Genomic DNA, 19,490 nt, shown 5'->3' on the forward strand with positions numbered 1-19,490 from the left:
GGTAGTACAGTGATCCTAGAGGTAAGACTGTCTGTCATGTGGAACTCTCATAGAGTTGGTTAAAAACAGACTTCGGTGTAATGCTAATATTGCCCATCAATTTAGTTCACCAAGAATCTTTCCGATGTTTGAATGCAGCCGGGAGCCATTTTCACCCAGGTGAACATGTGTTTCATGTCCATGAAATAGAATAAATGTCTAATCACCTTCAGACACACCTGGCCAACTTGATGGGTCATGTAACCATCTGAGTCTTTTGTTTAGACATGTAGCTGCTATTCTGCTAGCTAAACAATGACCTGGCATTATCCACACTCGTACTACTACCAATACAAATATTGTCATATCTGTAGTATGAATCTGTAGGTAGCTAACGGTAACCGACTAGGTTCAATGTTAGCTAGATAACGTTAGGCTATAACGAGCAAGGCAAATAGATTTCTGATTCTAATAATATTACTACACAGATCATACACGTAACGTTAGCTAGCGAACAGTAAGCCTTAAGTTGCAGTGAAAATGACGTTCTGACAATTGGAAACTTTAAAATATCAGAAAATAGAATCTTTCTCAACCGTATACATGGATGAACACTTTACGGCAGACTGGAGCCATAATAACTCTGTTCTGTTTGTAGCTACAACTTGTTCGGCCAGTGTTGTGTCAAGTCACTCCGGTTCACACTGACCGCGGCGTGTTGCAGAGAGTAGCCCGTCACGTTTTCCAACTGATCTGTCGATAGCGCCTGCTACATTCAGGGCATAGCCCGTCACGTTTTCCAACTGATCTGTCGATAGCGCCTGCTACATTCAGGGCATAGCCCGTCACGTTTTCCAACTGATCTGTCGATAGCGCCTGCTACATTCAGGGCATAGCCCGTCACGTTTTCCAACTGATCTGTCGATAGCGCCTGCTACATTCAGGGCATAGCCCGTCACGTTTTCCAACTGATCTGTCGATAGCGCCTGCTACATTCAGGCAATCAATGTTGTGGAGAAAAGTAGAAAAACATATAATTCTCGATGGGTAATGTTATATATTTCAACACCACCATGGTATAAAGGACAATCAACACATACTGAGCAGCTCATGTTATAGACAGAAGCATGCTACATGGCAGACCAATCCAAACTTCCGGCATGTCCAGCCCATCAATTATCTCAGACAATGATGGCTAGCGGGAAGTTGTGGGGAAAAAACCTGTCATACTTGAGTTAATGTATCGATACCTTTTTAATAGGAAATGACTCATAAGTGAGTCATCCAGGAAAATACTACTTGAGTAAAAGTATAAGCATTTTTGGTTTTAAAAATATACTTAAGTATCAAAAGTAAAGGTACTTTATCAAAATTAAAAGTGTAAATAATTCCCTATTACGCAAACCAAATGGCATAATTGTTGGTGTTTTTATGTATTTTTTAATTGCACTGAGCCAGGGGAGCACTCCAAACCTGTGGGAATTTCTGTCCTGCTTAGCATTCAAAATGTAAAGAGTACTTTTGGGTGTCAGGGAAAATGTAAAAAGTATATAATTTTTACTTAAGTACTTTACATCACTGCTAGTGGGAAGGTTTCTCACTTTTTCTGTGGTAAACCAGATAGGCTCATAATTTAACAATTGTATTTCAAATCAAAGTTTATTTGTCACGTGCGCCGAATACAACAGGTGTAGACCTTACAGTGAAATGCTGAATATAACAGGTGCTATCCAATGGTGCCCAAAAAAAGTTGTGTGTGTGTGTGTGTGTGTGTGTGTGTGTGTGTGTGTGTGTGTGTGTAGGTATGTAAAGAAATAAAACAGTAGAAAGACATTTGAAAAAAGAGTAGTGAGGCTACATACAGACGCCTGTTAGTAGCGAGGCTACATACAGACACCTGTTAGTAGCGAGGCTACATACGAGACGCCTGTTAGTGGCGAGGCTACGTACAGACGCCTGTTAGTGGCGAGGCTCTATACAGACACCTGTTAGTGGCGAGGCTACGTACTGACGCCTGTTAGTGGCGAGGCTGCTGTACAGACGCCTGTTAGTGGCGAGGCTACGTACTGACGCCTGTTAGTGGCGAGGCTACTGTACAGACGCCCGTTAGTGGCGAGGCTACGTACAGACGCCTGTTAGTGGCGAGGCTACGTACAGACGCCTCGTTAGTGGCGAGGCTACGTACAGACGCCCGTTAGTGGCGAGGCTACGTACAGACGCCCGTTAGTGGCGAGGCTACGTACAGACGCCCTGTTAGTGGCGAGGCTACGTACAGACGCCTGTTAGTGGCGAGGCTACGTACAGACGCCTGTTAGTGGCGAGGCTACGTACAGACGCCCGTTAGTGGCGAGGCTACGTACAGACGCCTGTTAGTGGCGAGGCTACGTACAGACGCCTGTTAGTGGCGAGGCTACGTACAGACGCCTGTTAGTGGCGAGGCTACGTACAGACGCCTGTTAGTGGCGAGGCTACGTACAGACGCCTGTTAGTGGCGAGGCTACGTACAGACGCCCGTTAGTGGCGAGGCTACGTACAGACGCCCGTTAGTGGCGAGGCTACGTACAGACGCCTGTTAGTGGCGAGGCTACGTACAGACGCCCGTTAGTGGCGAGGCTACGTACAGACGCCTGTTAGTGGCGAGGCTACGTACAGACGCCCGTTAGTGGCGAGGCTACGTACAGACGCCCGTTAGTGGCGAGGCTACGTACAGACGCCCGTTAGTGGCGAGGCTACGTACAGACGCCTGTTAGTGGCGAGGCTACGTACAGACGCCCTGTTAGTGGCGAGGCTACGTACAGACGCCCGTTAGTGGCGAGGCTACGTACAGACGCCCGTTAGTGGCGAGGCTACGTACAGACGCCCGTTAGTGGCGAGGCTACGTACAGACGCCCGTTAGTGGCGAGGCTACGTACAGACGCCTGTTAGTGGCGAGGCTACGTACAGACGCCCTGTTAGTGGCGAGGCTACGTACAGACGCCCGTTAGTGGCGAGGCTACGTACAGACGCCCGTTAGTGGCGAGGCTACGTACAGGCGCCCGTTAGTGGCGGGCTGCGACACAGACGCCCGTTAGTGGGCGGGCTGCGACCACAGACGCCCGTTGGTGGGCGAGGCTACGTACAGACGCCCGTTAGTGGCGGGCTGCGGTACAGACGCCCGTTAGTGGCGAGGCTACGTACAGGCCGCCCGTGGTGGCGAGCCACGTGCAGACGCCGTTAGTGGCGGGCTACGTACACACGCCCGTTAGTGGCGAGGCTACTACCTGCGCCCGTTAGTGGCGAGGCTACGTACATACGCCTGTTAGTAGCAAGGCTGATTGAGGTAGTATGTTGATCTGGTTAAAATGACTGTGCATATATATAAACAGAGAGTAGCAGCAGCGTAAAGAGGGGTTGGGGTGGACAATGCAAGTAACCATTGGTTACCTGTTCAGAGTCTTATGGCTTGGGGTAAAAACTGTTGAGAAGCCGTTTTGTCCTAGACTTGGCACTCCGGTACCGGGCTGCCATGCGGGTAGTAGAGAGAGAACAGTCTATGACTGGGTTTGGCTGGGTTCTTTGGACACTGTTTAGGGTCTTCCTCTGACACCGCCTGGTATTGAGGTCCCGGATTGCAGGCAGCAAGGCCCCAGTGATGTACTGGGCCATACACACTTCCCTCTGTAGTGCCTTGCAGTCGGAGGCCGAGTAGTTGTCATACCAGTCAGTGACGCAACCGGTCAGGATGCTCTCGATGTTGCAGCTGTAGAACCTTTTGAGGATCTCAGGACCCCCATGCCAAATCTTTTTAGTTTCCTGAAATGGAATAGGCTTTGTTAGGCCCTCTTCACAACTGTCTTGGTGTGTTTGGACCATGTTAGTTTTGTTGATGTGGACACCAGGAACTTGAAGCTCTCAACCTGCTCCACTACAGCCCCGTCGATGAGAATGGGGACGTGCTCCTTTTCCTGTAGTCCACAATCCTCTCCTTAGTCTTGGTTACATTGAGGGATAGATTGTTATTTACAGATGGCATACAAGTCTGTTATTAAGGCACATTAAAAGGCACATGTTTTCCAGAAGGCATTTCTGCCAAAGTTGAATTAAATGCCTCTCCTGTGAAGAAGTGACATACGCCTAGCTTACCCGAAACAGATGTTGATTAGACTGTCATGTTATAGTGTAGGGAGAGAGGGCAAATGTATGTGCACTATTAGTAAACGGTGGCGAGGCTGGGGGTCGACGGTAAGCGAGGCTGGGGGTCGGCGGTAGAGCGAGGCTGGGGGTCGGCGGTAGAAGCGGGCTGGCGGGTCGGCCCGGTAGAGCGAGGCTGGGGGTCGACGGTAGAGAGCGAGGCTGGGGGTCGGCGATGAAAGCGAGGCTGGGGTCGCCCGGTAGGCGGGCTGGGGGTCGCGGTAGAGCGAGGCTGGGGGTCGCGGTAGAGCGAGGCTGAGGGTCGTGATGAAAGCGAGGCTGGGAAATTCGGCGGTAGAGAGAGCGAGGCTGGGGGAGTCGCGGTAGAGCGAGCTGGGGGTCGCGATGAGCGAGGCTGGGGTGCGGTAGAGGCGAGGCTGAAATCGACGGTAGAGAGCGAGGCTGGGGGTCGGCGGTAGAAGCGAGGCTAGGGAGTCGACGGTAGAGGCGATAATGGCAGGGACCGTCCTGCTGGCCTACTACTTTGAGTTAGGTCAGGTTGTATTTAGGTTAGGGTTCCATCCTGATATCTCCCTGATGTTGTCTCCCCAGCTGGTGATAATGGCAGGGACCGTCCTGCTGGCCTACTACTTTGAGCTGACCGACACGTTCGGCATCCACGTCCAGGGGTTCTTCTGCAACGATGCTGACCTGATGAAGCCGTACCCCGGGAGTCGGACGAAGGCAGCTTCATCCCTCCCTCATCCTCTACTGCGTGGTCGCCGCCACTCCCACCATCATCGTGAGTACTAGGTTACTGACTGACTCTGTCTTACTGGCTCTGCCCTCTGTCTGTCCATCTCTCTTCTGTCTCTGCCCCCTGCTCCTCTCTCTCTCTGTCACAATAAGCGGCTTGGCTCCCATCGCCATCTTGAGTACAGTAACTGTTTTTCTGTCTTTTTGCTCTCGCTATCTTGCTTTCTCAGTAAATCATCTCACATTATCCTCCATTATCTTTGTATTATATATTTAATGAAGATATATATCCTACTGATGTAGGCTCTTAATTTGATCAGTCTTTTGTGGTTGAGAAATTTACTTGTATTTGAGTTTTAAGAAGGCTTCTGAAGTTTATATAATTTCCACTTTTTTTTTAAATTTCAGACTTGATTTCCCCTTCCGAAAAATGTAATAGGATTATTCCTCCTGTAGCAAACTGGCTCGAATTAAAATCCTGCATCCTGTATTATTACAGATCACATGCTCCCATTAGCCTCGTTTCTACTGAAATATTGACTTCTAGGTTTAATTATGACTGCTAGATTCTGGAGGAAAAACAGATGTTTTTAAGTCACTGAGGCACTGACACGGTTGAATTAATTCAGAGAACGACCATTAGATGGCACTGTTGCTACACTGTAGATCTACTGCCGACAGTTCTGCAGCAGCCATAGCAGCTCTACATACCCCGTCTCTGGCGCCAACACAGACTGCAGCTTTATTTAACTAGGCAAGTCAGTTAAGATCCAAATTCGTATTTACAATGACGGCCTACCAGGGAACAGTGGGTTAACTGCCTTGTTCAGGGCAGAACAACAGATTTGTACCTTTTCAGCTCGGGACCTCGATCCAGCAACCGTTCAGTTAATGGCCCAGTGCTCTAACTACTAGGCTACCTGCTGCCCAAGGTAGCCTACCATTATCCACACTCAATAAATAATAATATATACTATTTAGCATACACTTTTATCCTAAGCAACTCATTCCAGTGTTTTACTTGCTATATTGTATTTACTTTGCCACCATGGCCTTTTTTTTGCCTTTACCTCCCTTCTCTCACCTCATTTGCTCACATCGTATATAGACTTGTTTATACTGTATTATTGACTGTATGTTTGTTTTTACTCCATGTGTGACTCTGTTGTTGTATGTGTCGAACTGCTTTGCTTTATCTTGGCCAGGTCGCAGTTGTAAATGAGAACTTGTTCTCAACTAGCCTACCTGGTTAAATAAAGGTGTTCTATATATATATATATATATATATATATATATATATATATATATATTATAAAATAATATATATATATATATATATATGTAAAATAAGAGTCATGCATGTTCATGTGGGTGACCTCAGTGGGAATCAAACATATCCTGACGGTCTACCAACTGAACCACACAAGACCAACTAACTGCTCCAGAGTAGTGTTACATTTTAGTCATTTATCAGGCGTGCCTATCCAGAGTGACTTAGTGGCATTATTTAAAGATATTGAAAGGGACTAGTGATACCTTTATTAAATCCATCTATTAAAGTGGCCCGAGAGTTAAGTCAGTATATTGGCAGCAGCCTCTCTATGATAGCGATGGCTGTTTAACAGTCTGATGGCTTTGATGGAAGCTATATTTCAGTCTCGGTCCCAGCTTTGATGCACCTGTACTGACCACCTTCTGGATGATAGCAGGGTGAACAGGCAGTGGCTCGGGTGGTTGATGTCCTTGATGATATTTTTGGCCTTCTTGTAACATCGGGTGCTGTAGGTGTCCTGGAGGAGCAGATAGTTTTCCCCGGTGATGCGTTGTGCAGACCTCACTACCCTCTGGAGAGCCTTACGGTTGTGGGCGGAGCAGTTTCCGTACCAGGCGGTGATGACAGGATGCTCTCGATTGTGCATCTGTAAATGTTTGTGAGGGTTTTAGGTGACACAGGGTTAGGGGCTGGGTGTTAATGCTAATTTGTCGGGACATGGACTCTACAAGGTGTTGCAAGCGTTCCACAGGGATGCTGGCCCATGTTGACTCCAATGCTTCCCATAGTTGTCAAGTTGGCTGGATGTCCTTTGGTTGGTGGACCATTCTGAAAACACAGGAAACTGTTGAGCATGGAAAAACCCTGGCAGCATTGCATTGCACAAACTGTTGCTCCTGGCTCCTGCTACCAAACTCCGTTCAAAGGCACTTATAAATATTTTGTCTTTGTTCACCCTCTTTGTTAGATCAAGGCTCCTTTTAACCAGTCTCCTTCATCTACACAGTGATTTAACAAGTGACATCAATAAGGGATCATAGTTTTCACCTGATCTGTCTATGCCATGGAAAGAGCAGGTGTTCTTAATATTTTGTACACTCAGTGTAACAATGTGTCTGTCTTCAGATCTTCATCGGGAGGTTTCCATGTACATGATGAAGTCCACACGCATGTGCTACTAACCCAGGAGAAACCATGGTGACGGGAAGTGCTGCTACCTGAACGGCCTCACCAGGAGAGTCATCAGGTTTATTGGTTAGTTATTGGTGACCTACTGGTCATGTCAGTGGTGTTACTTGTATATTAGATGTTGAACGTAGTTACATGTTGAGTAGCCAACTCTTAAACTATTTTATAGTATTTTTTGTAAATTAAAAAAGTAATTTAGCTGAAATTTTATTCATAGCGACTTACTGCAGCACATCGATAGGTTTGACACTGTGTCGGGTGCACATCGATAGATTTTGATGACACTGTGTCACTGTGTCGGGGTGCTCGTCATGATGTCACTGTGTCGGGGTGCTCGATGGCACCCTGTTACACTACGCCTGTTACAGTGCTGAATGACACCAAGTTAAAATGCCCAAAATGGCACTGTATTCCTTACATAGTACACTACTTTGACCAGCACACACAGGGCCCTGGTCAAAAGTAGTGCACTGTATAAAGAACATGGTTCCATTTGGGACACAGGCCAGCCCATTGTTCTCAGTCTCTCCTCCAGAACAAAGGAACCCCAGACAGAGGGGCACCACCAGGCTCAGAGTATTACAATACAAAGGGCAGATAATAAGTCATATTTCATGAACATTGGAAATGAAGCATTTAGTTTCATGTGTCTCTGTATCTTTTCCCTCTCTGTTCGTCTCTCTCTCTCTCTCTCTCTCCAGGTGTGTTTGCGTTTGGTCTGTTTGCGACAGACATCTTTGTGAACGCTGGCCAGGTGGTGACGGGTAACCTGGCGCCGTACTTCCTGTCTGTGTGTAAACCCAACTACACCGGCACCGAGTGTCGCTTCACCCACCAGTTCATCTCCAACGGTAACATCTGTACCGGCAGCCCGGTCGTCGTGGAGAAGGCTCGACGCTCCTTCCCTTCCAAAGACGCGTCGCTCAGCGTCTACTCTGCTGTCTACGTCACGGTGAGTTTTACTGACCCTAACCCTCGCTCAGCGTCTACTCTGCTGTCTACGTCACGGTGAGTTTTACTGACCCTAACCCTAACCCTCGCTCAGCGTCTACTCTGCTGTCTACGTCACGGTGAGTTTTACTGACCCTAACCCTAACCCTCGCTCAGCGTCTACTCTGCTGTCTACGTCACGGTGAGTTTTACTGACCCTAACCCTCGCTCAGCGTCTACTCTGCTGTCTACGTCACGGTGAGCTTTACTGACCCTAACCTCGCTCAGCGTCTACTCTGCTGTCTACGTCACGGTGAGTTTTACTGACCCTAACCCTCGCTCAGCGTCTACTCTGCTGTCTACGTCACGGTGAGCTTTACTGACCCTAACCCTCGCTCAGCGTCTACTCTGCTGTCTACGTCACGGTGAGTTTTACTGACCCTAACCCTCGCTCAGCGTCTACTCTGCTGTCTACGTCACGGTGAGTTTTACTGACCCTAACCCTCGCTCAGCGTCTACTGCTGCTGTCTACGTCACGGTGAGTTTTACTGACCCTAACCCTCGCTCAGCGTCTACTCTGCTGTCTACGTCACGGTGAGTTTTACTGACCCTAACCCTCGCTCAGCGTCTACTCTGCTGTCTACGTCACGGTGAGTTTTACTGACCCTAACCCTCGCTCAGCGCCTACTCTGCTGTCTACGTCACGGTGAGCTTTACTGACCCTAACCCTCGCTCAGCGTCTACTCTGCTGTCTACGTCACGGTGAGTTTTACTGACCCTAACCCTCGCTCAGCGTCTACTCTGCTGTCTACGTCACGGTGAGTTTTACTGACCCTAACCCTCGCTCAGCGTCTACTCTGCTGTCTACGTCACGGTGAGTTTTACTGACCCTAACCCTCGCTCAGCGTCTACTCTGCTGTCTACGTCACGGTGAGTTTTACTGACCCTAACCCTCGCTCAGCGTCTACTCTGCTGTCTACGTCACGGTGAGTTTTACTGACCCTAACCCTCGCTCAGCGTCTACTCTGCTGTCTACGTCACGGTGAGTTTTACTGACCCTCCTAACTCCTCGCGGTGAGCTGACCCTAACCTCGCCACTCTGCTGTCTACGTCACGGTGAGTTTTACTGACCCTAACCCTCGCTCAGCGTCTACTCTGCTGTCTACGTCACGGTGAGTTTTACTGACCCTAACCCTCGCTCAGCGTCTACTCTGCTGTCTACGTCACGGTGAGTTTTACTGACCCTAACCTCGCTCAGGAGTTTTAGCGTCTACTCTGCTGTCTACGTCACGGTGAGTTTTACTGACCCTAACCTCGCTCAGCGTCTACTCTGCTGTCTACGTCACGGTGAGTTTTACTGACCCTAACCCCTCAGCTCACGTCACTGCCTACTCTGCTGTCTACGTCACGGTGAGTTTTACTGACCCTAACCCTCGCTCAGCACGGTGAGTTTTACTGACCCTCTGCTGTCTACGTCACGGTGAGTTTTACTGACCCTAACCTCGCTTCAGCCTACTCTGCTCAGTCACGGTGAGTTTACTGACCCTAACCTCGCTCAGCGTCTACTCTGCTGTCACGTCACGGTGAGTTTTACTGACCCTAACCCTCGCTCAGCGCCTACTCTGCTGTCTACGTCACGGTGAGTTTTACTGACCCTAACCCGCTCAGCTCTACTCTGCTGTCTACGTCACGGTGAGTTTTACTGACCCTAACCCTCGCTCAGCGTCTACTCTGCTGTCTACGTCACGGTGAGTTTTACTGACCCTAACCCTCGCTCAGCGTCTACTCTGCTGTCTACGTCACGGTGAGCTTTACTGACCCTAACCCTCGCTCAGCGTCTACTCTGCTGTCTACGTCACGGTGAGTTTTACTGACCCTAACCCTCGCTCAGCGTCTACTCTGCTGTCTACGTCACGGTGAGTTTTACTGACCCTAACCCTCGCTCAGCGTCTACTCTGCTGTCTACGTCACGGTGAGTTTTACTTTCTACTCTTCACGTCACGGTGAGCTTTACTGACCCTAACCTCGCTCAGCGTCTACTCTGCTGTCTACGTCACGGTGAGTTTTACTGACCCTAACCCTGCGCTCAGCGTCTACTCTGCCGTCTACGTCACGGTGAGCTTTACTGACCCTAACCCTCGCTCAGCGTCTACTCTGCCGCCTACGTCACGGTGAGCTTTGACCCTAACCCTCGCTCAGCGTCTACTCTGCTGTCTACGTCACGGTGAGCTTTACTGACCCTAACCCTCGCTCAGCGTCTACTGTCTACGTCACGGTGAGTTTTACTGACCCTAACCCTCGCTCAGCGTCTACTCTGCTGTCTACGTCACGGTGAGTTTTACTGACCCTAACCCTAGCGCCTACTCTGCTGTCTACTCACGCTCAGCGTCTACTCTGCTGTCTACGTCACGGTGAGTTTTGTACTGACCCTAACCCTCGCTCAGCGTCTACTCTGCTGTCTACGTCACGGTGAGGTGACTCTGCTGTCTTCACGGTGAGTTTTACTGACCCTAACCCTCGCTCAGCGTCTACTCTGCTGTCTACTCACGTCACGGTGACGCCACGGTGAGTTTTACTGCTGTCTACGCTCACGGTGACCCTAACCCTCGCTCAGCGTCTTCTCTGCTGTCTACGTCACGGTGAGTTTTACGTCGCGGAGCTTACTAACCCTCGCTCAGCCTACTCTGCTGTCTACGTCACGTATTTACTGTCGACTCTGCTGTCGATGTCACTTTAAGGGTTATGATAATCAGAATGAGTTTCACAGTAGAATGTAGTCATTGTTACTCCGCTGTCTGCGTCACTGTGAGTACTGCTGGAACTGGCCCAACTTTATTATGATGATGGAGACATTTTTAGCTTGGGCAGACACCATAGAGACAGTTACTACCTCTCGTGTCTCCCCCTGCCCCTCTCCCTGTCTCTCCCTGTTCCAGATGTACATCACTAGCACCATAAAGACTAAGAGTAGTCGCCTGGCCAAACCGGTGCTGTGCCCCTGGGCACCCTCTGTACAGCCTTCCTCGCTGGGCTCAACCGGTCTCGGAGTGCCGGAACCACTGTTCTGATGTCATCGCTGGGTTCATCCTTGGTAAGCTGTATCGCTCTTCCTGGTGAGGACTAACGATCGTTTATCTGGTTGTGTTGATCTCTTTCAGCACAATGGGAGCTGATCTACCTGATGAGGATGTAATATTCCCCTCTAAGCTGCGCGCAGAATAAATATTGGCTGCTACTGTAGGCTGAATGATAGAACAGATATTTCCATGGTAAAATGTTACGGGATGCATTTTCTCCATTGTTTTTGATGGTAGGCCTCTCTGTAGGTCTACATTATGATCAAGTAGCCACAGTAGCCTACTTGGACACTGTTAAAACTGTAACTTAACGCAGGTTCAACACAAGGTATACAGTAAAAGCACAATTTGAAGTAACAAACATTTTCACAATGTTGAACTGTGCGCTCAGCAGACCATACATTTGCTCAGTGCCAAAATATTTGAGTTGACACATTGCCCACGGGTGAATTTTCTAAATGGATCAAATGTATTGATTGGCCAGTGGCTCTTCTCGTGGATATTCTTCCTTGCCGTAGTCATGGAGATGGGATGCTGTAATGTCTGTAACCCTGGGAACCCTAATACTGTTCAGCCTTTTGCTCTGTGACGTTTTCATGTCAGGGAATGTTTCAGTGACGTTGTCTCCTTCAGGGTATCTGTGTGGTGAACAACTTTAAAGGAACTCACTCCCCTCCTGCCAAACAGAAGAGTGAAGATTACCGTGGTCTCCCTCTAATGACCTTCCCCCGCATCCAGAGCCCCCTGCAGACACTCAGCGCACAGGTAACTTAACACTACTGTTCAATACTACTGCACAGGTAACTTAACACTACTGTTCAATACTACTGCACAGGTATCCACTTATACTGTTCAATATTACTGTTAACACTACTGTTCAATACTACTGCACAGGTAACTTAACACTACTGTTCAATACTATAGTACCTTAACACTACTGTTCAATACTATAGTGTTCACTACTGTTCAATACTACTGCACAGGTATCCACTTAACACTACTGCTCAATACTATAGTGTACCTAACACTACTGTTCAATACTACTGCACAGATATCCACTTAACACTACTGTTCAATACTACTGCACAGGTATCCACTTAACACTAATGTTCAATACTACTGCACAGGTATCCACTTAACACTACTGTTCAATGTTAATATAGTGTACTTAACACTACTGTTCAATACTACAGGTATCCACTTAACACTAATGTTCAATACTACTGCACAGGTATCCACTTAACACTACTGTTCAATACTACTGCACAGTAATCACTAGTTCAATATCGGTACAGATATCCACTTAACACTACTGTTCTACTACTGCACAGGTATCCACTTAACACTACTGTTCAATACTACTGCACAGGTATCCACTTAACACTACTGTGCTACTACTGCACAGGTATCCACTTAACACTACTGTTCAATACTACTGCACAGGTATCCACTCAACACTACTGTTCAATACTTTGTAGTGTACTTAACACTACTGTTCAATACTACTGCACAGGTATCCACTTAACACTACTGTTCAATACTACTGCACAGGTATCCACTTAACACTACTGTTCAATACTACTGCACAGGTATCCACTTAATACTACTGTTCAATACTAATGCAATAAATCACTACTGTTCAATACTACTGCACAGATATCCACTAACACTACTGTTCAATACTACTGCACAGGTATCCACTTAACACTACTTCGTTCAATACTACTGCACAGGTATCCACTTAACACTACTGTTCAATACTACTGCACAGGTATCCACTTAACACTACTGTTCAATACTACTGCACAGGTATCCACTTAACACTACTGTTCAATACTACTGCACAGGTAATCACCACTGTTCAATACTACTGCACAGATATCCACTTAACACTACTGTTCAATACTACTGCACAGGTATCCACTTAACACTACTGTTCAATACTACTGCACAGGTAACTTAACACTACTGTTCAATACTACTGCACAGGTAACTTAACACTACTGTTCAATACTATAGTGTACCTAACACTACTGTTCAATACTACTGCACAGGTATCCACTTAACACTACTGTTCAATACTACTGCACAGGTATCCACTTAACACTACTGTTCAATACTACTGCACAGGTAACCACTAAACACTACTGTTCAATACTACTACACAGGTAACCACTAAACACTACTGTTCAATACTACTGCACAGGTATCCACTTAACATTACTGTTCAATACTACTGCACAGGTATCCACTTAACACTACTGTTCAATACTACTACACAGGTAACCACTAACACTACTGTTCAATACTACTGCACAGGTATCCACTTAACACTACTGTTCAATACTACTGCACAGGTATCCACTAAACACTACTGTTCAATACTACTGCATGGGTATCCATAACACTACTGTTCAATACTATAGTGTACCTAACACTACTGTTCAATACTACTGCACAGGTATCCACTTAACACTACTGTTCAATACTACTACGTGTACCTAACACTACTGTTCAATACTACTGCACGGGTATCCACTTAACACTACTGTTCAATACTACTGCACAGGTATCCACTTAACACTACTGTTCAATACTACTGCACAGGTATCCACTTAACACTACTGTTCAATACTACTGCACAGGTATCCACTTAACACTACTGTTCAATACTACTGCACAGGTAATCACTACTGTTCAATACTACTGCACAGATATCCAGTTAACACTACTGTTCAATGCTACTGCACAGGTATCCATAACATTACTGTTCAATACTACTGCACAGGTAACTTAACACTACTGTTCAATACTACTACACAGGTAACTTAACACTACTGTTCAATACTACTGCACAGGTAACTTAACACTACTGTTCAATACTACTGCACAGGTAACTTAACACTACTGTTCAATACTATAGTGTACCTAACACTACTGTTCAATACTACTGCACAGGTATCCACTTAACACTACTGTTCAATACTACTGCACAGGTATCCACTTAACACTACTGTTCAATACTACTGCACAGGTAATAACACTACTGTTCAATACTACTGCACAGGTATCCACTAAACACTACTGTTCAATACTACTGCACAGGTATCCACTTAACACTACTGTTCAATACTACTGCACAGGTAACTTAACACTACTGTTCAATACTATAGTGTACCTAACACTACTGTTCAATACTACTGCACAGGTATCCACTTAACACTACTGTTCAATACTACTGCACAGGTATCCACTTAACACTACTGTTCAATACTACTGCACAGGTAATCACTACTGTTCAATACTACTGCACAGATATCCACTTAACACTACTGTTCAATACTACTGCACAGGTATCCACTTAACACTACTGTTCAATACTACTGCACAGGTATCCACTTAACACTACTGTTCAATACTACTGCACAGGTAACCACTTAACACTACTGTTCAATACTACTGCACAGGTATCCACTTAACACTACTGTTCAATACTACTGCACAGGTATCCACTTAACACTACTGTTCAATACTACTGCACAGGTAACTTAACACTACTGTTCAATACTACTGCACTTAACACTACTGTTCAATACTACTGCACAGGTAACTTAACACTACTGTTCAATACTATAGTGTACCTAACACTACTGTTCAATACTACTGCACAGGTATCCACTTAACACTACTGTTCAATACTACTGCACAGGTATCCACTTAACACTACTGTTCAATACTACTGCACAGGTATCCATAACACTACTGTTCAATACTACTGCACAGGTATCCACTTAACACTACTGTTCAATACTACTGCACAGGTATCCACTTAACACTACTGTTCAATACTACTGCACAGGTAACCACTAAACACTACTGTTCAATACTACTGCACAGGTATCCACTTAACATTACTGTTCAATACTACTGCACAGGTATCCACTTAACACTACTGTTCAATACTACTACATGGTAACCACTAAACACTACTGTTCAATACTACATGCACAGTGTATCCACTTAACACTACTGTTCAATACTACTGCACAGGTATCCACTTAACACTACTGTTCAATACTATAGTGTACTTAATACACTACTGTTCAATACTACTGCACAGGTATCCACTTAACACTACTGTTCAATACTACTGCACAGGTATCCACTTAACACTACTGTTCAATACTACTGCACAGGTATCCATAACACTACTGTTCAATACTACTGCACAGGTATCCACTTAACACTACTGTTCAATACTACTGCACAGGTATCCACTTAACACTACTGTTCAATACTACTGCACAGGTAATCACTACTGTTCAATACTACTGCACAGATATCCACTTAACACTACTGTTCAATACTACTGCACAGGTATCCACTTAACACTACTGTTCAATACTACTGCACAGGTAACTTAACACTACTGTTCAATACTACTACACAGGTAACTTAACACTACTGTTCAATACTACTGCACAGGTAACTTAACACTACTGTTCAATACTACTGCACAGGTAACTTAACACTACTGTTCAATACTATAGTGTACCTAACACTACTGTTCAATACTACTGCACAGGTATCCACTTAACACTACTGTTCAATACTACTGCACAGGTAACTTAACACTACTGTTCAATACTACTGCACAGGTAACTTAACACTACTGTTCAATACTCTAGTGCACCTAACAGTGTTATTACTGCACAGGTAACCACTTAACACTACTGTTCAATACTACTGCACAGGTATCCACTTAACACTACTGTTCAATACTATAGTGTACCTAACACTACTGTTCAATACTACTGCACAGGTATCCACTTAACACTACTGTTCAATACTACTGCACAGGTACCACTTAACACTACTGTTCAATACTACTGCACAGGTAACTTAACACTACTGTTCAATACTATAGTGTACCTAACACTACTGTTCAATACTACTGCACAGGTATCCACTTAACACTACTGTTCAATACTACTGCACAGGTATCCACTTAACACTACTGTTCAATACTACTGCACAGGTATCCACTTAACACTACTGTTCAATACTACTGACAGGTATCCACTTAACACTACTGTTCAATACTAGTAGCCTAGTGGTTAGAGCGTTGGACGGGAAGGTTGTGAGTTCAAACCCCCAAACCCCGAGCCGACAAGGTACAAATCTGTCGCGCTGAACAGGCAGTTAACCCACGTTCCCAGGCCGTCATTGAAAAATAAGAATGTGTTCTTAACTGACTTGCCTGGTTAAATAAAGGTAAAATTAACTTGTAAATCGCTCTGGATAAGAGCGTCTGTTAAATGACTTAAATGTAAATGTCTAACACTACTGTTCAATACTACTGCACAGATATCCACTTAACACTAATGTTCAATATTACTGCACAGGTATCCACTTAACACTAATGTTCAATACTACTGCACAGGTAACCACTAAACACTACTGTTCAATACTACTGCACAGGTAACTTAACACTACTGTTCAATACTACTGCACAGGTAACCACTTAACACTAATGTTCAATACTACTGCACAGGTATCCATAACACTACTGTTCAATACTATAGTGTACTCTAACACTACTGTTCAATATTACTGCACTAAACACTACTGTTCAATACTACTGCACAGGTAACCACTTAACACTACTGTTCAATACTACTGCACTTAACACTACTGTTCAATATTACTGCACTTAACACTACTGTTCAATACTACTGCACAGGTATCCACTTAACACTACTGTTCAATACTACTGCACAGGTAACCACTTAACACTACTGTTCAATACTACTGCACAGGTAACCACTTAACACTACTGTTCAATACTACTGCACAGGTAACCACTAAACACTACTGTTCAATACTACATGCACAGGTAACCACTAAACACTACTGTTCAATACTACTGCCAGAGGCTATCAGATACTGTACCGGGGCCATCACCTGCTTTGCTATTCAGCTGCTGTACTTTTGAATGTGTGGGACTTTTCATTTCTTTGTCAGGATATATTTTCTCAGGTTTAGGATGTACATGAATACACATCCATCTACTTTACCCTGTACATGTAACTGCCTAAAATAATGGAAACACTTGAGTAAATGAGGCCAAGAAAGTATATTGAAAGCAGGTGCTTTCACACAGGTGTGGAGTTAATTAAGCAATTACAATCCCATCATGCTTAGGGCCATGTATAAAAATGATGGGCCATTATTTTGGCTATGCCCCCATAGGATGTCCCCGTCCACAGGTACGAGTCGTTCATCAAACCATTCAGTGACATGAAAACGATGTAAAACATATGCATATGGTCGTCAGTGACCAGATCTCAACCCAATCGGACACTTATGGGAGTTTCTGAAGTGGTGCCTGAGGCGGCGTTTCCACCACCATCAGTGAAACACCAAAATATTTAATATTTCATGGAAGAATGGATGTCTCATCCCTCCAATAGAGTTCCAGACACTTGTAGAATCTATGCCAAGGTGCATTGAAGCTGTTCTGGCTGGTGGTGGCCCTATGCCCTATTAAGACACTTTACGTTGGCAGTTACCTATGCTTCGGTATATGCCAAAAATGTTTGTTTAAATTCAGTATATGCCAAAACATTTTGCCTCAATTTAGTTTTCTTAGTTGCTTATGAAATTCTTAACAAAAATGCCTCTGTCTTCCAGAATGTTAGTTTTGCTGGTCTGGTCAAGTTTAGGATATGCCTACCTCACTCGCTTGCTTTATGTTTGCTGGACATCAACCACAGTATAAACCAACATTCTCCCTTCTGTCTTCCAGAACCATTCGGCATCGATGACCGAGGTCACATGACTACGCGGGGACCGAGGGGGTCAGCACCGGGTCACCTTTGCGTCTCCTCAACACATCTTCTAGGCACAATGTTTTGTACTGTCATACTACTACTGTAAAAAAGAACAGTATTCTGGTGTAACTAGTTAGAGGCTGATGTTTTGTACATTTTTGTATAAGGGAGTATGTGCTGTAGCCTACCTAATCCTGAAGATGTTATTACTGTAGGTCTGCATTAGGGTTGTAAAATAATCAGCAGAAAATCTGTGAATCCTCCTGGGCTTTCTGGAAAACCTGGGAACTTTGGTCCGAACCGAACTGTCTGTCAAGACTGACTTACATAGCCATTCCTCTTCTCTCTCATGTTTTACATCACAAAGTAAATCTAATATGCAGTATTTAATGTTATGGAAATATTGATGTCATTCTGTGGGATTTGTACAAATACTTCTATCTATTCTGTTTGACTAAAGTTTTTATTTTTTATTTTTTTTTTAATCGCTGTGAAATATTTTCACTTTTTTTTCTGGCTGCTGTTTTTCAGGAATGTTTTTGGTATTCATTATGTTTAGGAACAAAAGCGTCTCATTGACTTGTGACTTGGTGTGGTATTGTTTTCCTTCATGGCAGAATACTAGAAGCTGCCATTCTCTCAGCATGGAACTAAACAGTTGAACTGTTTCAATAGATATTTCTTATTTGTATTTCTTTGAAAAATACATATTTATTTAGAAATGCTGCATATATTTTTCTTGGATTTGTGAACAAAATAAATAGTCCATAGCAGAGTATCAATTGTGTGGGCATTTTTATTCCAAATCTCAACAGTCTTTGTTGGCCTTTTCTACAATGAGTGGGTCTTCCTGAATGCTGATTTGGTTAAAAGCGCATTCCAGCTGGTGTCTAATCCACAAATTACCACCGGCTAAACCTATGACGTTAAAATGCCTATTTACTCTGTTCCATCTGACTGTGCAATCCACTGCTCTCATCAGCCCAGCCAGGCAATTTATAAACTTGTCTGCTTATGATAGTAGAGGTCATTATCTCACATTTCTTTTCGACTTGAACATTTAGTTAAAACAGATAGAGATTGGTACAGAACCCTGCTGTCTGTCTCCGACACATTTACAACATTGTTTCAAGATTCAAATTCCAGTGGTCCCATAGTAATGAATGTGTCGAATCCCGACAGACAGGCAGCGTTTCTCAACCAGTTGAAATCATGAATCAGCTGGCATCATTTTTTTATGGATATATACAAAAATGTTTTAAAAAATGAACGCAGCCTTTCCAGCTTCAAGTGATCGTGTTGTTGGCTACACTCCTCTGAACAATAGGGTCCTGAGAAGTGAGT

General features: G+C 44.9%; 1 pseudogene; it reads left to right on the plus strand.

Moving 5' to 3' along the window:
- Window positions 1-4,494: 4,494 nt before the first annotated feature.
- On the plus strand, window positions 4,495-18,154 carry LOC135536360 (phospholipid phosphatase-related protein type 1-like; annotated as a pseudogene).
- Window positions 18,155-19,490: the final 1,336 nt, after the last annotated feature.

This window comes from Oncorhynchus masou, unplaced genomic scaffold (genome assembly GCF_036934945.1).
Source record: "Oncorhynchus masou masou isolate Uvic2021 unplaced genomic scaffold, UVic_Omas_1.1 unplaced_scaffold_6012, whole genome shotgun sequence".
Taxonomy (NCBI): domain Eukaryota; kingdom Metazoa; phylum Chordata; class Actinopteri; order Salmoniformes; family Salmonidae; genus Oncorhynchus; species Oncorhynchus masou.